The 21228-nt window shown below is 43.1% G+C and overlaps 2 long non-coding RNA genes across 4 annotated transcripts; one reads left to right on the forward strand and one right to left on the reverse strand.

The window, feature by feature from the left end:
• Positions 1 to 890: 890 nt before the first annotated feature.
• On the reverse strand, positions 891 to 20968 carry LOC120102219 (uncharacterized). Of its 3 annotated transcripts, XR_010066080.1 has the most exons (4): positions 15012 to 15147; positions 13113 to 13291; positions 5042 to 5214; positions 891 to 2241 (listed from the first exon to the last, which is right to left on the reverse strand). It is a non-coding gene; the product is annotated as an uncharacterized LOC120102219 (long non-coding RNA). The 3 variants fall into 3 exon arrangements; XR_010066079.1 differs by lacking the exon at positions 15012 to 15147 and adding an exon at positions 20713 to 20968 and having other exon boundaries at positions 891 to 5214; XR_005503421.2 differs by having other exon boundaries at positions 891 to 5214.
• Positions 15334 to 17290, forward strand: LOC134486720 (uncharacterized). Its single transcript, XR_010066081.1, has 2 exons — positions 15334 to 15446; positions 16604 to 17290. It is a non-coding gene; the product is annotated as an uncharacterized LOC134486720 (long non-coding RNA).
• Positions 20969 to 21228: the final 260 nt, after the last annotated feature.

Raw genomic sequence — 21228 nt, forward strand, 5'->3', positions numbered from 1 at the left:
AGGAAGAAAAGTGCCATTGACCTCTAGGCTCCATACTTACACACACACACACACACACACACACACACACACACACACACACACACACATACACACACACACACAGACACAGAGAGAGACAGAGAGGGAGGGAGAGAGAGACAGAGAGAGACAGACACAGAGAGAGTCAGAGAGGGAGGGAGAGAGAGACAGAAACAGAGAGAGACAGAGAGAGAACACCATGCACCACATATAAATACAGAAAAAGAAACCCAGAGTAAAAACTCAATATTTTGCCATCTTTAATAATGACTTTTTAGATAAAAATAAATAAGACATCACAAGACATTTTTCAAGGTCAGTTTGTTTTCCCCCCCTTAAGAACTCTTGAGATTTTAATTTTTAGGAATGCTATGAAGATTGGGAATAAAACAAATGCAGATTTTCTTGGGGTTGGAGAGATGGTTCAGTGGTTAATACCAGAGGCCTCTAGCTTCCTGTGCTCAGGGGCAAGTACTAGGGAAACCGGGAATGTTAAACATGTGGTGTTATCGCTCCAAAGGGAGAGATTCATACCTGGGTTTCTACCCAGAAGGCTGGTAGGAGAAGTGGTTAACAGTCCAGTGACTTCCGTCCTATCTGTGTGACCAGGGCACACCAGGTGTACTTCCAGACCTTTATCTTGAGTTTGTTCACCTCGGTCAGTGCTAAACTCCCTGAGCCTCTTGTCAGAAGCATTATTTACCTTGATCCTGCTTTCTCATAGACAGAACCTACCTTTCTGGAAGATGGCACTTGGACTTTACAAGAGTCTGTCCCCGCCAGCGGGGACCCAGTTATTCAGGGTCCCGAAGAGGCTTTCTACCTGTGGGCCAAAATGGGGGTGAAGAGAAGAAGGAGACCAAGCAAGATTCTGTTGTCAAGGTCTCGTTTATTGAGAGAAATGTACAGCATTTAAAGCTCTGAGGCAGGAATAGAAGCGGGAACTGAAGCTTAGGGTGGGGGACTTTGGGAAGTGCCCAAGGATATAAGGTGAATCACTACACTGCAAGATATCCTCCTATAACAAAGAGGCAACAGTCTTCCGGGGACATGTTCTTTGAAAAGGTCGAACCCTTCTTAGGAATCTGCTCAGGGACATCCGGTGTTTTGCTCAGGCTGAAACATCCTGTCATTGCTCCCAGGGTCTTCCTGGGAGAGGCTCTTAGTTCAACAATCTCAAGTCTGTATGGCAGTCATTTCAAGGTTAAACCTCTGTGGCCATGCAGGCCAGAGTCAAGTAGCCACCTTGAGTTATGCAGTCACAAAACGGCCAGGCCCAAATCCAATATGGCTCACTGCATCTCCCCCGTTATTCTTTTTTAAAAAAAGGACCATTAGGTGGAAGTAGTGGTCTGAGATAGATCAGACATGCCTCACAGAGTGCCCAGCTCGGCCATGGCAAGCCACTCTTGCAGTTAGGACTACACCCCAATGGCTAGGAATGAACTTATGCTGCAACACACCGTTCTGGGCTATACGTGTGTGTTATTGGGGGAGAAACTGGGCAGAGGAGCATTTGACCGGCCCGTACATTTAAACGGGGTGTAGCCACCTCTGTCTTAGGATCGACCTCTTGAACCCCAGCCTTATCTGTCATAGGATCACCTTGTCGCCCCCAAGGGACCATGTCTTAGATTGGTCAAGGGTCAGAGGAAGTTGCCCGTCCCTGAGGATAGCTACATTGGGTCATCTTCTCATTCCTCTTACTTGAGCCCAGGGGCGAAAGAGTAGGAGCCAGATGGCAGTAATATAAGAGATTGTGGAAATGAGCCTCTCCCGATAAGTAGTGGGCACCTCATCTGGTTCTCCTCAGCTGCTATGGCCATACCACCAAGGGCCTAGTCAAGCCTCTCCTGTATTAAAATTTAGAATTCCCAATTGTTAGCAACTACTCCAGAAAGTTCACCCACTGTGCTTGCCTAACAATAGATTGGGGGGCAGGTAACTCCAGACACTGCAGACCCAATGGCTGCAGCAGTAATGGCTGCTACAATAGCAGCGAAATGTCAAGGTCTTTCCCAGGACAGTTCAGGATCAGTCATTCTTCTCTGGAACAAGCAGCAGGCAACGGAACCATGTCTGAGATCTGCAGAACCAGGGCAGAGTTCGCCAGTCCACAGCAGCTTCCAGCAAGCAGCAGTGCACAGAGGGTCGGAGCGCAGGCCGAGGTGGGATGGGACACACGCAGTGGTAACACTGACTGCAGAAACGCCAAAATCTCTGTGATGACAAAAGATGAGGGGGAATCTTCCACCTTCCTCTCAGGGCAGAGGAATGACTTCAGGGACCTGAACCACAAGAGCTGAATCTTCATGCTCCCAGGATCAGCAAGTCTCACCAGGCACTCGGGCAGCTGGCACACTCCTGTAGCATCCTGTAGAAAAAACACAAAGATTCCCTCTTCCCCATATAAAATATCTGAACAGGATCATGCCAATATGTGGATCTTTCTATTTCACCTAGGCAGAAGTATGCCTAGTTGTAGGGTGTCATAAACACAGAGTGTTCCTTGGCATCCAAATTTTAAAATTGAAATAAAAGGAGCATATTTTAGCATACAGGGATAACTCCCCTTTTTTATTTATTAAAATATTGTTAAAATATTATTTATTAAGATAAGTCCTTGAGGATTAAATTGAGGACACTGAGCACTTGTATTTATATATTGACTTTTATACCAAATTATTGTCTCCAGCATTATTGTTTTGGATATATAAAGAATGAGATTTTTTTTTGACTAACTGTTCCTATGTAAGGCCTATAATCTGCCTGGTATCATTGTCCTCCCTTGCTAAGGGGTCCAGGCAATCCAGTTTGAGTTCTTAAATGGCCTATAAAGGAACAGTACTTAGTGCTCTTAACCACTAAGCCATCACTCCAGCCCCTCACCAGCTTTATTTACCTAAACATAAGCATCCAGATACTGTCGTACTAGAAATACCTGAGCTGGTAAGGTGAGGATGGGAGTTAAAAGTAAGCAAATGGAGTCTTCCTCTTTTTGTAAGGGAGTGTTATCAACTCCATTACCATTTTCAACGAGCTGGGTCTATGGTTTTGTTTAGTTGTCTGAGCCAGAGCACTGAAAGGACAGTGAGTTGTCAGACATTTACACAGAAATCATCACTCACTGATTTCAAGTAGAAAACCTGCCTCTAATATAGCATTAAGTAATTGTATAATTTGAGGGCTAGTAGTATCTAAAAAGGGAAACTTTTTTATCAACTGTAAACCATAAGCCATACATTGGCTATCAGTATATGAATTGAAAGCTTGATTTTCTTTTAATTTTAAAAACAGTGGCTACAGCACGTAATTTAATAATCTGTGCTGAAGCAGGGGAAACTGAAGAGAATAAACAAGTGATCCAATCATACATGTAGCCGTTTCATTAGATGAACCACCTATAATACAGTAAGCTCATTTCCTATGGGTTGCATGCACAAATTTATAGGAAGTACAAAAGCATGCAAAGAGTAAAATTACCAACTTTGCCTGAAAAACTTGTATATGTGATAGGCCAAATATCATTATTTTGTAATAACCAATTTAATTGCTGTTTGGAATAAGATATGTTTTACCAGGTTTCTTTTTTTTAAATACTTTCAAGACTCTAGCCTACAATTCTGTATTGACACAACTGAAGCTTTATCTCCATAAGCCTTGTGTTGCAGGGCAACAGCAGATGTCCTTGCAGCACCTAGCTGGACTCCGCCTTAAGATAGCCCTTAGTAATTTTCAACTCTCTTTTGTGTCTTACTAAGTCTTTAGAATCAGGATTCCAATCTGGACACTATCTGAACCTACACACAAAGGTCATGACTGCCTTTTAGAACTTCTAAACTTATACAGGTTGTGATCCCAGAGGCACAGTCCCAAGAAGTGTTAGGAGTACTAACATATGCAATGTGACATCATTTGCAATAGAAATCAAGCCTATCCCCACACCTATCCCAAAGGAACCCAGGGCAAACCTGAAATTCTAGCTTCTCGAGCACACTCAAGTGAGCATTATAGATTTCCTGTAACAGCCACTAACAAGCATCCCAAGTGGGATGGTGAGAAAACAAGAAGAGAGTCCAGAAAATAGAGGTCTGCTGAAGAGGGCAAAAGCATTTAGTCACATAGAAAGACAACCAAAATATTAACAGACAAAAAAAACCAACAGTGCGCACAAAACAAAAATCAAGCGGCTGCCACAAGATTGCCACAAAACTGAGCTGATTCAGATGGGAGCTTCCATGAGCTCAGCAAAGACAGATGAACAGGAGCAGATTCCACATTACTCCTCCTTCCCAACCAGAATCTTCCCATTGTCAAAGTCACAAGCAACACAAAACAAAGACCTAAGACACACAGACAAAGACCACTCTGGAAATACAGACAGCCGGAAAGGCGGGTCTTTTCTCCAATCCATGAGAATGGCCGAATCCTCACCGGCACCCAGACGGGAATCTCCCAGGTGTCCCTGGGGTCCCTTCTTACCTCCTGGGACATCTCCCAGGGCAGCGCAATCGGTGAGTCCCTGGCACATCTACCGCTCACATTTGCGTCTCTCCTGAGACACGATCCTCCCTCTCAGCCTGAGATGGGAGCATCTGCAAAACCAGAACTCCAGAACTCCAGAACTCGAGAGCAACTACAGACCCAGACTTTAGCCGGCACAAAATACAAAGACACAAAGACACAGACACTACCTCCTGAATCGGAACCGCCTAGGATCCTTTTTCTTACATTAAGACATTTAAACACTTTCCAACCTTATTCCAACTATAGGAATTAATTTCTGCTCCTTCAATAATAAACCAAGGACAAGTTTCTCACACAAAGACAAAAAAAAATTCACTTAAAATTAACCAGGGACACTTTTCATCAATAAAACAAAAGAACTTGATTAAATCCTTTTTCTTAACTCTTAATCCTCTCTCCCTGAGTGAGCGCTTGATCTCTCCTATGAAACAAGCCTCCTAAATCCATACCTTCCCCATGGCAATTAGACGACAATTATTCGACCGGTCCTTACCTCCCTCTCCAGCGGACGCACGAGCTATACGGCCTGAAGAGTCCTCAATTCCCACTGCAGCTCTCTTATCTCCGTCGTCCTGTAGTCGGCCTTGCTTCGGGGTCCCTGTTCAGGCGCCACTTGTCCCCGCCAGCGGGGACCCAGTTATTCAGGGTCCCGAAGAGGCTTTCTACCTGTGGGCCAAAATGGGGGTGAAGAGAAGAAGGAGACCAAGCAAGATTCTGTTGTCAAGGTCTCGTTTATTGAGAGAAATGTACAGCATTTAAAGCTCTGAGGCAGGAATAGAAGCGGGAACTGAAGCTTAGGGTGGGGGACTTTGGGAAGTGCCCAAGGATATAAGGTGAATCACTACACTGCAAGATATCCTCCTATAACAAAGAGGCAACAGTCTTCCGGGGACATGTTCTTTGAAAAGGTCGAACCCTTCTTAGGAATCTGCTCAGGGACATCCGGTGTTTTGCTCAGGCTGAAACATCCTGTCATTGCTCCCAGGGTCTTCCTGGGAGAGGCTCTTAGTTCAACAATCTCAAGTCTGTATGGCAGTCATTTCAAGGTTAAACCTCTGTGGCCATGCAGGCCAGAGTCAAGTAGCCACCTTGAGTTATGCAGTCACAAAACGGCCAGGCCCAAATCCAATATGGCTCACTGCAAGAGTCTTAATGCAGTCATGTCTTAAGCTTTGTTGTACACATGAGGTTGAGTTACCTGTCACCAGGAAATTTTTTGTCCAAATTGTGCTGTGTTTAAATATGTCTAAAATAAATTATCCCAGTGTTAGACTCTTCAAGTTTAAACCAACTCAAGAAACTGAGCTGTGTTAATCCATGCTTCCTTCTTGCCTCATGTGGATCAGCATTCTGCTGGCCATGGTGTTTGCAAAGACTTCCTCAGGGGAGGAGCATGTACTACAGAGTTTAGTTCTCAGCACCCATACCAGGTGGCTCACAACTACCTGTAACTCCAGCTCCTGTGGGGCTGATGCCCTATTATGACCTCTGCAGGAGCCCACACATACATGTACACACATACACACAGAGGCATACATACCACACACACACACACACACACACACACACATATGCATGTATGCATGCACACACATTTAAAAAGAAATTATTTTGTAATCTGTCCAGAAGTATGCATACATTTTTTTTCTTAAGTTATCTGTCTTCTTAGCAGGGAAAATATTAGCACCTGTGGCTTTACAGTGAGAGCAAACATCTGTTCCTGAGCTTTATTTGGGGGAAAGGTATTAGCTCTGAGAATACAAGAGGAGAGGAACCTCATCTATATCACCCAGTATGCTGTTTCTTCATCCCATTTTTTAAGACCAATACGAGCACAGTCTCTACATCTCTAGTGCAAATGCTTTCTTTCACCAAAAGGTCTTCTGATACTGTGATCTCCTCAAAGATCCGTCACCCCAATCTGTGGTTGTGGTTGTGTGAAAGAAAACACACTCCGAGGGTTGAAGATGTAGCAGTGGTAGAGTGCTTGCTGCCTACCCTACACACAGTCTTGAGTTCAATGCCCAGACCCTCTAGCCCTCCCAACCCAAATACTTGTGGAAGATTATTCAATCACTTGTGGAAAGCAACCCGAGGAAAATTTTATTCTGAACCAAGTATACCAATAAAGGGGTCCTACAGTGGGAGAGAAAGACTGGTCTCGGTTCTGAATACATTACAAAGTATGGATTTACAACTAAAGAGCAGAATGTAGCTCAGCGAGTAGAAATTCCCCAGGCGCTATTATCAAACTACTATAGCTCACTACAGGAGTAAAAAGATCAAACAGCTATAAACTGCGAGAGATTGTTGCTGAGGACAGGCCAAGATGATCAGACATTACCCAGGGTTGGTGGAGGATGAGGAAACCAACCAATGAGGGGCTTCGATATAGAAGGGCTCTTGAGTTTCAGGAGCCCGAGTAAAGTTTTGTGAAACATCAAAACTTTGTTAACCATGATAGATGGAATGTTTACATCCTCCCAGAATTCATATGGTAAATATGCTCACAGAGCCTGTCGATCAGTCAACACGAAAACCATGGCTGGGAGAATGAGAATGATTATAGGAAAGGCAGAAAGAAGATGTAAAAGACAGATACAGGAGAGCTGCTGGTCAATACCATGCCAGCAGTGAGTGTATTTCCTCAGGGTCTTTTAAAGGCAAGCAACAGAAGCATGACCAATTCCAAGGCGTTAACAATGGCCAAAAATGTTTACATGGCAAGTTTATGATGCATAATATCCATGTTTGACTACGGCCATTTCCTTCAGGCTCGGACAGTCTCTGAAGGACGTATATGTAAATGGGAGGAACTTGGCAGGCTATAATGCACTTCTTAATTAAAAACAAAGATGATTGTTGGCAGACTTATTCATAATTAATCACAAGCAAGAAGTCAGCCAAAGTTAACTCTGACTGTGGTCCTCACATGTCCCACCTCTTTTATCTGTACAAGCCAAAGCTGTCTCAGCTATTGGTTCAGAAAGACTGTGCCTGTCTTAGGAGTCCCCTCTAGGAGTGTGGACCTTACCTGTCATTGGTACATGAATCTCAGAGAAAGAGATTATATATCTGTATCTATATATATATCTTATATAATCATATATGTATCTTATCTTATACCTTATATAGATATTTCTTATATCTATAAGAGCCTCACTCCTTATCAGTCATGGAATAGAAAGTTGTGCCTGCCTTAGGTTGCCATCTGAAAACACAGCTCTTACCCATCATTGGCACATGAATAATCTTGTATTCATTGCCCGTGTTAGGTTGAGAAGGTTATCTCATTATAAATTAGAAGGTTTTCAAGATGATCTTACCTGTTATTGACTACCAACTTCTGCTAAGGAAGACACGTGAGCTTGAATATATGTAACTCTGCTTTGACACCTATAAAAGTTCTGGTGATTCCTCTCAAAAGAAAAAGTAATAGGCATTCCATAAAAAGGCTCACAAAGCCAAGCCCTGTTACACACAATAAGAGAGATGTAGGGGATGGGGATTTAGCTCAGTGGTAGAGCGTTTACCTAGGAAGCACAAGGCCCTGGGTTTGGTCCCCAGCTCCGAAAAAAAGAACCAAAAAAAAAAAAAAAAAAAAAAAAAAAAAAGAGAGATGTAAACGAAGACCTTGAAGGAAAAATGGCCAGTAAAATTTTTTTTCAGATTATAATTTGCAATCCTAGCATCATCAAAAGACATTTCTTAAATTCACAGCCTCCTTATGCAGGGATAATAAGTCTAAAGTAGTATTAGTATTATGCCATATATCTTGAAAGTGCCTTTCTACTCTCATTGTATGCTGACTCTCCTTATGAATTAGACTAGGGCTACCCTGTGCTGTGGCTGTGAGATCCCTGTTATGGAAGGTGCATCTACGTGCCATTACACCATAGGTGAAACATTAACGTGAAAGTCCAAAGTGCCTCCTGGAAATAGACTGTGACAGACTCAGGGGAAAACATCTGAGACTCTCAAAGATATTACTCATCTTCTATTTTTCAAAAGCTTAGTTGCAGATATACTTTCATTTTATTGCCAGGCTTCATAATCAACACAAATTATGCCTCTTCACATGCCAGACATTTCATAATTTTTAAGTCCAAAAAAACCCAACCACAAAGTCTACACTGAGCTCCTTCAAATGTGTGAGCCCTTTGATGCAGGGCTCTGTTCTCTGTTCCCCTCTGCCTCAGCTGCAGCCAGCGTCCCAATACCAGAAGTCCCTGGTCTCTCTACCCTGCTGGGGTGGCTCCCTACGGAAATTGTTCTTCTGGACACTTGTCTCAAAATTTCCTTGTAACCAAAGTTCCTTGGAGCCAAAATTTTGGGACAATTTTCTGGGGGTGTTGGCCATCTTGAACTGTTGTCATTAATGTCAGGAGCCTTCTTGTCTAATTCCGTGAAGCCCGCCTGTCTGCTGGCAGATTTCCTAGGCTGCTGGCACATGGAATGATAAGAGCGGCTGCACTTGAGGCTCAAGGCAAGGGGTGAACATTCTATCCATCTTGCTGGAAGGAACAGGGAGGCCTCCAGAGGGAAATAGATATCCAATGTTGGCCAGCCGATGTCTCTGCTAGCCTGTGACCTTGTTTCCCGAGACACTGTAAAGTGTGTAAAGCCTACGAGAATTAAACTGGAGGCTGCCACAGTACTCACTGGACATCCCTCCCAACTTGTAATTTTGTCTCCTCCAAGTCATACCGGCAGGCCTGGTTCACGTCTACACTCTTGTTCCTTATAGTCCTCCCTGCACTTAAAAACATTAGGATTCATTTATTTGCAGGAGAAAAAGATTACTTCTGAAAAATACACGCACCAGCATTCTACCATAAACACGGTTCTCCCAGTGCATTCTGCTCTGTTTCATCCCCCTCCTACCTTGAGGGTGTTCATCTTCTCCTTCGTTACGAGCTAAGGTTTTCAGTACTTTCTACTTATAAAGGGCACTGAGTCTGGTGGAGCTGATCATTCTACGTCAGGGCAGGGTTTTTTGATCGTAAGATTAAGACTAGCTACTCTGGGCTGGGCATCCATTCCTGTTCCGTTTGTCCATCCCTACAAACAGTTTCAACACCCCTTCGCTTGTTCTTCAATAGCAGGCCCTCAAGATAGTGTGCTCTAGCTAGAATTGTGGTACTGTCTCCTGGATACACGACAAGAGCCTTGATTTTCGTTTAGGATTGTCTTAAGACTGTATTAATGCAGGATGGTGAAATCAGTGAGAAGATGGCGCCTAGAATTTTAAGAATGGAGAGTAGAACTGAATACAATCCTGCACAGCAGTTACCAACACCGACTACTGTTTCATGACATTTTTTTGTTTCCTATGGGTTTGTGTACAGCAACGTATATGATGTTTACCAATTGAGATGATACTGAAATCCATGCCCACCTGCGCAGCTATGCTGGTAGGAGCCAGCTGACATTTGACTTCTTATGGGTGGCCAAGGTTGTGACATAACAGTTTTATTTTTTAAAATAGCCGTGTCAAAAGTTTCACAGACTTAGGGTCAGTGTGTGAGATCACTCAATGGGTAGGGGCGCTGACTGCTATGCCTGGTGATTAACTTCCATCCCTGGGACCTCAGACTTTTACATAAGTACCTTGGCACAATGTATCCACATTCATACATATGTGTGCACGCGCGCGCGCGCGCACACGCGTGTGTGTGTGTATGCGTGCGTGTGTGTGTGCCTATTCATGCATATATACATATGTATGATATGTGTATATGTAATATATATATAATAAAAATATAAATGTCTCAAAGATGTTATTAACACAACTATATAGTCATCATAGTTTGACATTTAAAAACTTTATATTAGTATACACAGCACTGTGTTTTATTGTAGTATTTTCTTTGAAACATTCTAAAATTACATATACTTTGAGTCTCTGTCTCTGTCTCTCTCTCTTTGTGTGTGTGTGTGTGTGTGTGTGTGTGTGTGTGTGTGTGTGTGAATACACATGTATGGAGGTCAAGATAACTTTGCCAGTAGAGCCATTTCATCTGCCCCATGATGACATTGTCTAACAAAATTTGTTTTTGTTGCTTTTCCTTCCCATGTCTCCGCCATTTTCCAGAATTATTATTATACACACCACTCTTCCTAGCCTCTTTCCTCTTCTATGTTGATTGTATCCTGCTGCCCTCCCTCCCTTCCATTTTCCTCCCATGTGGCCTTTCTAGTTGCAGATCCTACATCCATAGTTCACCTCTTATTTATATCCACACACATAAACATTGCATCTGCTCATGGGAAGAATGTTGTTTTTGAGTCTGTTGCCCTGTTTAATCTATTTTACAGATCTATCCATTTTCCTGCATATTTCGTGATTTCATTTTTCTTTACAGCTGAGTAAAATTCAGTTGTATATGTTTATTATGCCTTTATTTTTCATTCATCAGCTGATAGATTCCTAAGCTGGTTGCATTTTCTTGCTATAATGCAATAAACATGAATTCAAGCCCTTTGGGTATATGTCCAGGAGATGCACTTGGGTTACCTTGTAGTCCAGATTTTAAATGTTTTTATAACACTCTATAATGATTTCCATGGGTGTACTAGGTAACATTCCTGTTAGCCATGAATAAGGTTCCTCTTTTCTCACACCCTTACTAGAATTTGTTATCTCTTTTCTTAAAGATAGCATTTTTTTTTCTGGGGTGAGATAGAGTCTCAGGTATGTTTAATTTGCATTTTTCTGTTGGCTAAGGATGTTGAACATGTTTAAAGTACTTAACCGACCATTGTGTTTCTTCTTTTGTGAACTGTCTGTTCGTCGTTATAGTTTTTAATGATTTCAATTGTATAAATATGCTAGGATTCATACAACCCAGTAGTTCTCTTGCTTTTCTCTTCTGCATTATTCCTAAGGAATATAGGCCATGCCTTTATGTCCTGTCATTTCTGTACACCAAGGATTTATCTCTCCCCATCTGACATTCATGTTCACACCCACACACTTTCCATCATTGGCTATATAGATCAGAGTGTTAGAAAGAGAGTGGAGTGAATAGCTAGGAACATATGCTGTGCTAGAGCGCCAGGAGGAATGCTGACTGCCCACACTCAGCATCCGACTAGATCACCTATCAGTTCTGCACTCCTGTACCTTGTCTGTTAGTTGTTTGTGAAATTTAAATGAATTAACTTATATGTTTTGTTAGACAAGTGCTTTGGATGTAGTAAATGCTCAACGAAATGTAAACTATTACTATTTACGTTATGTCCAGTTTTGATGCAAGAAACATATTTGTAGCAAAATCTTGGGAAAACTGACACTTGTATGTAGGATGATGTCATTACGCAGGTAAAGGCAGGTACAAGATAGTATGAGGCCTGTCACTGGACGAGAAGGAAGGATGGGTGGGAGAAAAGTTTTAGAAAGGGCGAGACTGGAAGTGAGAAGTGGGGAGAAGCAGCCAAGAGAACACGGAGGCTGACGTTAAGATTCCTCTCTGCACATTTACAGGTTGTTATGAATGTTCTTAAGGGATGGATGTGTACAGGGCTTTGTATGTCTAGGTGGGCAGTTATATCTTATCAATTGGATCAGAGGTTATTGTGTTGTGTGTTCTTTCATGTGGCAATTTAAGTTTAAGAGAGTGTATGGTGGCTGGAGACCTGTGTATATTGGGCATGATGGCTTGGGAGCTGGATGGGTAGAGAGATTGTTGCCAGGCTCAGAGAGAAGCCATCGGCAGTGTGATATGGGATGGAGCAAAGCAGGTGAGAGGCTTTGCTGACTGAGATGCAGATATCTACCAGATATCTTGGGCCGCTTTCCTTATTGCTGTGATAAAATACCTGATCAACACAACCTATGGACAAAGGGCTTATCGTAGTTCAGACAGTTGAAGTCCCTCATCATGGGGAAGGCAATGTGACTAATAGATTCAGGTCTTATCCATCCACACTCAGGAAGCAAAGAACAATGATGAGCCTTCCGTGCCACTTCCCTTTTTGTTTAGTCTAGAACTCCAGCCCACAGAACGGTCCCACCCACACCTAGAGTGGGTCTCCCCAACCTTGGCTAACTAAACGTAAATGATCTCTCACAGACACATTCATATGCTTGTCTCTTCAGAGAGTTTACATCCTGTTAAGTTGGTAGTCATTAACCACCGGATTAACCATTTGAGATGTAAAAGAACTTTATCAAATTACCTACTTGTCAGATTCTTCCGAATTGGTGTTTGAGTGACCAATGGCCCATGCTTTGGCTAACATTGGACGTTAGGATGTAAAACGTGAAGCCGCTGTAAGGCAGTTTGAATGTTTGAATGCTGGATCATTAGGAAGTTGCACTACTTGGCCGACTTTGGGAGGCATGGTCTTGTCGGAGGAACTGTGTCACTTGGAGTGGGTTTTGGGGTGTCAAATGCTCAAGTCTGGCCTAGTGTACTTACTTCCTGCTGCGTGTGTATCCCAACGTAGAACACTCAGCTCCTTCTCCAGCACCATGTCTGCATGTGTGCTGTCATGCCCCTGCCTTGAGGGTAAAGGACTGAACCTCTGAAACTGTGAGCCAACCCCAGTTTATTGCTTACCTTTATAAGAGTTGCTGTGGTCATGGTGTCTCTTCACAGCCACAGAACACTAAGATGGCTACCTATTCGCTCTGGCCATAATGATGCTGTACAATTTGCTTTGCCTTGATTATTGGTGAAGTAGAACCGGTTTTTCAAGGACAGACTGCTCTTTTGTATTCCACTCTCCAGTAGATCACCTTGAAAAGTAAAAACACTTTCAAGCGTGACTATTTCCCACTTAGCCTTTGTGGATCTTTCATCTCCAACTCTGCCAAACACGAGCCCCATAGAGCTCGGGCCAGTGCACAGTTGAATGAGATTCAGAATCACACATCTGAGCCCTGCAACGACTTCTGTAGCATAATTATCTGGCAGCCACAAGAGAGAAGACATCAGAATGATCTACCCCCTCTGCATAGCCTCACGGCATCCGTTCTTTATGCTTCCAAGAATTCGATAATTGCTTCGTAACAGTTAAGTCCATTTCTTTCTTAGAATTGCTTCTCTCTGGTGCTTCTGTGTTCTCAAAGAAAAGAGAGCACTTTCATATTTGAAATTCCACAAATCTGTAGTTCCACAGGGCCTTGCCTTTTCCTATTGAGGGAATATTCATAAAGTACCAATGTGAGCCAGGCATGTGGAAGGTGTGTGGAGGAAAGAAATGTATATACACAAAGAATAAGAAGTTTTCTCTTGTTGCAATGAAGTTAGCAGTCAAAGGAAGGTACATAGTGAGGGATGATGCTTCAGGGCAGGACCTGAAACCTGGAACCCAAGAAGAAGGGATTATAATGAGATTCCCATCTTCTACACTTAGCTGTTACCCTGCAGGGCTACAACCTCACTGTAAATGCAAACTAGAAATAGTGGTCATCTCCAAGGAAAGAATGAAAACAGATTGTTTCAAACCTTGATGTTGGCTGAAGAAAAGGAGAGGCAAAAGCAACAAGAACTTAGAGTCTTAAAATGCCTTCACATAGGACCTTAGCCTCGAAATGGCGTTTTTAAGGATTCGCTAGTTATACGCCTGATTCCAGGGGCATACTCACTGATATCCTCTGATTCTTGTTTCCTCCAGAACAAAGAATTGGACAAGGGACACTGAGTAATTATGGAAATAAAGACATCTTATAAAAAACAATGTAATTCCCAAGGATAGGAATGGATTAGACAGGTCTAAAGCTCAAAACCCGTGGGCTCCCAGCCTCACAACCTTCCACACATCATTTATACAACACTTGCCTTCTCCCACATTTGTGTAAAACACACGCCTCTTGTCCGTGTTCTACTCCTTACATGTAGCCCTCCAGGGTAGAGGGTACTAGCATTTTTTTTTTTTGTGAATCTCAATGTCTCTTTTTCCATGCCCCACTTTCCTACTACAAAGGTAGTTTGGGACCTGAAAAACTCTGAGCCAGAATTCAAAGTGGCTCTGGTTGGCAGTGCCCTCAGTCTCTGTCAGACAGACATACATTCTCCTGGAAGGAAGACGTCTTAAACTTAGCCCTCTGTGAAACCCCAAATGCAAAGTTTTAGGGACTCTCAAAAACTCAAAACATATCATTAGGCATGAATGAAAAGTAACAGGAAAAGACAGAAGCCAAGCACCAGACTGCCCACCCTCCATTTCCCTGCCTTGAGTAGCAGGGATATCTCAAGTACCTAAGACTGACTAGCTGCTCTAGCACTGGGTGAACACCTTCACCCTAGTGAGACAGACAGAAGTTTAGAATCGTATCACAGGCAAAATAGTATGATTATAATACCATCTAGAGACTCATGTATCATGCAGTTTAGTATCAGCCCTCGTAGCTCAGGGACTGCTTTCACAAACACTATACCAACCTCTGACAGCCCAATGTGAAGACAGACACACTTACTCGGGGAGAGCAAAGGGCAGTAACCACGTGACTTTACCTTGGAATTAATCACCAGACTGGTGACATGGAGCAGCCCCCACCACTCTGCCTATCTGCAGGTGAAGGCTCCCGAAGAACCCTCAGATGAAGACACGGGGCGTCAGCATATCAGTTTTCTATTTGAGATAGCAACACCTGTGGCCAACTATAGCCGCTTGGGACACAAATCCATCTCAGCAGGAGGAAGACCAGGTTGGACTGGTCTTGGTAGGCTATCACAACAGGGAGTGACACAGCACGGATAGCCACCCTTGTGACATAGGAACCTGGGCTGCTCCCTCTATTGTGATGCTGCCAAGAGCTAGGCATTCTCCAACAGAGCTTACAACAAGCTGGTGATTAAGAACAGAGCATCGTAGCCCCAGGAAGAGCCTTCTAGTACCCACTTGCTGGGATGGACCACCTTTTTTAGTTCTACGCCAGTTCCTGCTGAGTAATACGCTCACTGGTTATTTATAACAAGTCTGTACTTGGATCACCCTGTAGTGCTAACACTAACAAACTTACAGAAAGCCTGGATTTAGGGTACCACCTGCAGGGGAAATAGTTAAAGGAAAAGAGCAGACTACTTAGGTTTTCTGGAAATGCAGGCATACCCAAAAGCTGACTACAGGGGCCAGAGTGAATACTTAACAACAAAGTCTGTGTCCTGATGTGCTACATGAGTAGCATCGGGAGAATTCAAAGGAAATTGGGATCAGTGGACACATTGGTAATCTCAGCTACTTGGGAGGTTAACACAAGAAGATTGTGAATTTGAGGCCAGCCTGGGCAGTATGGCTGGCCCTTGTCATAGAACAAAGCAAACAAGGAATCAAAACCTTTTTTGGGGGGGGGGGATATGGCCTCATTTAACACTCAGAACGTATGTAGCAGATACAGACATATGGACAAGCTCTTGGAGGTGTGGCGAGCTGACAGGTACCTCCACATGAGGTACTGAATGTTGACAGAGGGCTGGGGATGTCATCTGGAATAAGACTCTGAATGAGTATCAGTCCATCCCAAGGCTCTGGGAACAGGCTCCATGCCAGTTTTCAGTCAGCTGTGGAGAGGGTGCCAAGGAAGGGAGGTGTGGTTCTAACCTGAGTAGCAACCTCCACTCATGTCCCAAGGGACCAGGAATGAGTCCCACGCTGGTCTTAAGGGACTGGGAGGTGGGGTGCCAGTGTGTAATTATGGGGTGGTGTACTCTAATCTAGGGGTCAGGCTCCACTTGGGTCCTGGAGCTCTGGGAATCTATCAATAATTTGTAATTCCCATTCTCACATTTATCTAAGTGGGTTAGACATTTTATATTATCAGAATTTTGGGGGCACTGGTTTTCCCTCTGTCTAGTGTCTTCCCTTTGTTTCCCCTTAATCCCGTTCTCTCTGCTTGTCCCTCCTCATTTCATGTGACCTCCCCCCGCACTCTATTTCCCTCACAGCTCCTTCCCTCATCTCATTCGATCTTATTTCCACATTAATGCTAATTATTTTTTTAACTTCATAGCACCGTCCACGTGAGTCTGCCGTTTTGTGTTCTGTGATCGTCGCTGATTTCTTTGCGGGTTTCGATAGGTTTTAAGTGTATTTCTTTATCTTCTAGGGTGCAGTTGCTGCTGCCACAGCAGTTTGTTTCATTCTCTCCGAGGGGTGCCAGGGACTCAGCCCCCAAGCGTTGACCACTTAATAGGAAGATCCACAAATAAAACCAGAAGGTGTGCAACCCAGAAGACAGGCAAACCGTAACACAGGCACTTAAGAGCCATGAAAATGCAAAGCACAAGATTTACCTATTAATCCAGATTCATATAAATATTACAGAGAAATGGAAGATCCTCCGAAAAGGAAAAACGCAGGCTAGAGAGATGGATAGGCCGTATCGAGTACTGGATGATCTTCCAATGGATTGAGGTTCAGTTCCCAGCACCCACATGATAGCTAACGACCATCTGTAACTCCGGTTCCAACGAATCTGATGCTCTCTTCTGGACCCCAAAGTTGCCGGTCACACACCTGGCACACGGCCGTACGCACAGACGATATACCCATACATAGAAAATAACTTTTAAGGAGGAAAGTAGAAGTACCTTATGATCCAGCACTCACACTATTGGGTAATAGAGCCATAGAAAGTAAAAATCAATGTCTTGATGAGACATCTGCACTTTTCCGTGTTTACGGCGCCACCCGGGAAATTAGAGGTGAAGGAACATAAATAGCCTTCAACTGATGAAAAGATAAAGAAATGGTACATCCAAATATGTAGTACTATTAAACCGTAAAAGTGAAATTCTGTCATCTAAGACACGAATATAATCAGACGGCCTTACATGAGAAAGATACGTGCTGCGTACGGGACAACATAAAAAGTTGACGCCGTAGAAGCTGGAAATAGAAAGGGACTACTTGAGCCTTTGGTGGCATACGTTTAAATTATCGCCGTGACCGGAAGCACGGCAATTTGTAAATTAGGAAGGAAAGATGGTTTGCTCTGCTTATTTTTGGTTGGTTGATAGTTTGAGGTTCCTCAGGCAGGCAAGGCCTTGCGGCAGGAGCATGAGAGAGCTGGTTACCTCCTCTCCAAGGTCAGGAAGCGGAGGCTGATAAAGGCGGTCCTCATCTGCGTCCTTCCTTCTTTCCTGTTTTTATAAAGTCTAAGTCCCAGACTATGTGATGGGGCTGCTTATGCGGTGAAGGAGTCATCCTTCCTCAACGAAGCATCTCTGGGGACATTCTCACAGATAGACCCAGCAGTGTGCCCTAGAACATTCTGGATTCAATTGATGTGGCAATAAGATGAACAGGGGAGAAAGAATGGGTAGGGAGAGTGACGTCACTGGGTACCGAATTACAGCTAGACAGGCGCAAGGCATTCTGGTGTGTCATTGAGGAGTAATCTAATTCAAAAAAAGTCAGAAGAAAGGGTTTTCAAAATTCTCATCATAAATAAAGCATACATATCTAAGGATATAATATATATATATTATATATATATATATCCTGATGTAAACATTAGCTCATCACACGTCTACAAAGCCATCATGTAGCACCCCACAAATAAGTACAAATTTTATATTCTGTGTTTTATTGGGAATAAAATGAATTTTAAAACACCATCAGACAAAAATAGGTAAAGTCATAAGGTTGTATCTAAAAGGTTGAGAAAGTCGCCTAGGATGAGAATGCCCCTGTGTGTCAGAGCCAACCACATTCTGAAATCAGGTCTATAAGATACTAAAGACTTCCCGTTGTTTTGTTTTGTTTTGTTTTTTTAAATATCACTCTTAATACACTGTGTATGAGCCTTCTCCAGCTCTGCCAACACTTACAATCTTTTCCTCACACTTTTGCAAGGCTACTCAGTAAGACTGATAACATTCAGGCATCAGTTACTACTTTCCCATATTTCTCTCCCATCCCACCACACCTCCGAGATAGGGATGCCCCTAGTGTGTCTTATAGTTCTTCTGCCACTTGCTTTACCCCCTTAACACCGTGTTTGTAAGGTTTATCACTGTTTATTTGTGGAGTACATCTATTTTAAGGCGGATATAGCTTTCTATTATTTGAAGACTCTACTGTAATCCTCTTATTTGTTTTTGTGCTAATGAAAATTCAGGCTATCTAAATGTTGACCATGTACGGGGTCTCTTCGATACACACCAAGGCCAGGAAGGAATGAGTCTCTTAAGCCTTACTGAATACATTCAAAGGATTTTCTAAACTGGTCGGACTCTGTTCATCAGAAGATTCAGGTCCGTGTCCTTAACAGTGTATAGTACATTCTTTTCATAGTCAGGATAAGCCCAATGTCCAGACTTATAATGAAGAATTCTTATGAACACGTCTGCCATCCATTGACACTTCAAACATTCTCCTTATTTATCAAAGTACAAGTTGGAAGCTGCCAGTCCAAAGCAGCCCTTGCACACAAGCTTGGGCTGCTTACCACGAGAAAGCAACCATAGAAGAATTAATGAAAAATAAGCTATCGCACAGAAAGCTAGTTAACTGCATCATACAGGTTCTGCGAGACACCGCACATCATCTATTAGTTGACCCACTAATAACACAACCCCTTCCGTAACCAACATTTCGGAAACAAAATTGTATTGCTGCCATGTAGAAATATTCTGTTCCAGGGTTGGGGATTTAGCTCAGTGGTAGAGCGCTTGCCTAGCAAGCACAAGGCCCTGGGTTCAGTCCTCAGCTCCAGAAAAAAAAAAAAAAAAAAAAAAAGAAATATTCTGTTCCACATTGACTTCTAGAAATGTACATAAATGATCTTTGGGATAAGCCTGAATGCTGCACATATCCTGACTATACAAAAAAGAACACCAGTTTAAAAAGAGACTCTGTCACCTGAAATTACAAAGCTGTATGGATATCTAGTCAGAGCTCATTATTTACATGGTATCTGCCTCTCTGTGCCCTTCAAAACCTCTGTCCCCTGCACTGTGGCTCCATCTCTAGACGACATCCTGCTAAGTTCTTTGGAGGTGGCTTTTCTTCATTGTAGTTTCACTTTTCGCCAAGTAGGAGAATGAGACTTTAACGCTCTGTCACTCCTCCCTTTACTTCAGTTAGCTCTGACAGCTCCAGGTCTTTCTGCCTTTGTCTCATGGGAATGTTTGCCTTAGTTAGGGTTTAATTGCTATGGCAATGGCAACTTTTTTTTTTTTTAAGATTTATTTTATTTATTATATATAAGTACACTGTAGCTGTCCTCAGACACACCAGAAGAGGGCATCGGATCTCTTCACAGATGGTTGTGAGCCACCATGTGGTTGCCGGGAATTGAACTCATGACCTCTGGAAGAACAGTCGGGCGTTCTCAACCACTGAGCCATCTCTCCAGCCCAACTTTTTTTTTTTTTAAGTAATCATTTCTTTTTTTTTTAAACTTTTTTTTAAAGATTTATTTATTTATTTATTATATATAAGTACACTGTAGCTGTCTTCAGATACACCAGAAGAGGGCATCGGATCTCTTTACAGATGGTTGTGAGCCACCATGTGGTTGCTGGGAATTGAACTCATGACCTCTGGAAGAGCAGTCGAGTGCTCTTAACCACTGACCCATCTCTCCAGCCCGGCAATGGCAACTCTTATAGAGGAAAATATTTAACTGCGGATGGATTCCTGTTTCAGAGTTTAGCTCACTATTTTCATGGTGGAAAGAATGGTGGTGCGCAGGCAGACATGGTGTTGGAAAAGTAGCTGAGGGTTCTAAATCTGCAGGCGGCAGTAAGCAAGAGAGAGCCTGGGCCTAGCTTGAGCATTTGAAACCTCAAAGCCTGCCCCCAGTGACACCCTTCTCCAATAAGACCACAACCCCACTCCAACAAGGCCACACCTCTTACCCACAAAGCCACACCCACTTCAATGAGACCACACCCACTCCAACTAGGCCAGACTTCCTATCCCAAAAAGGGGGGCATTTATATTCAAACCACCACAATTTTCTTATTCAAGACAGCACTATTGTGGCTCTTACTCTCCATCTGCTTCTTTAAAAATTGGCTTATACAAAGCTTGATATTGAAACTCACTGCTGACAATTCCTTTAAAACCAGAACTAGTTTTTGGGTTTTTTGGTTTTGTTCACTTGCTGAATGGAGATGATTAGCGTCGGTGTCATGTTCCAACCTGCCTGACACTCAATCTGCAAGCTTTCAGAGCATCAGTTCCCACTCGTTGACCTCCACCTACCTGCATGTTAAACAATTGTTTTCATCTTCAGTTTTTGAAGGTTTCTGAGAAGGTCAGACAGGAGGGAAAAAACTGTGGAGAAAGAATGAAAACCTGGAGCGGATTGACTTTGTCAACCTGGATCAGACTTCAGGGAGTCTGATGTCAGGCAATCCCTTGTCCGCGTATTTAAGACACAGTACAATTTGGGAAAAGGTTTCCAGGCAGCAATCAGTCCAATCTGTCGAATTCTAGGTGTACAATAAAACCTAAGGTATGACTACACAGAAACTCCTTTACAGAGTACATGTGACCATGAGGGTGTGTCCTACAGCACGGAGTCAGCAAGCCATAAATAAAGTGCATGTGACATCTCCCTTAACGATAAGGAATGATCTAGGGAGGGAAGAACCTGGGATAATCATTCTGGTGGATTTGGGTGAGGTCTGCCGCCACAGATAGCAAAACGGTCACCAGGTCCTTAACAAAATCCACTCAGCTTTCTGGATGGAATGAAGGGATTTGATTTTGTCTCCT

This window comes from Rattus norvegicus, chromosome 4 (genome assembly GCF_036323735.1).
Source record: "Rattus norvegicus strain BN/NHsdMcwi chromosome 4, GRCr8, whole genome shotgun sequence".
NCBI classification, from domain to species: Eukaryota; Metazoa; Chordata; class Mammalia; order Rodentia; family Muridae; genus Rattus; species Rattus norvegicus.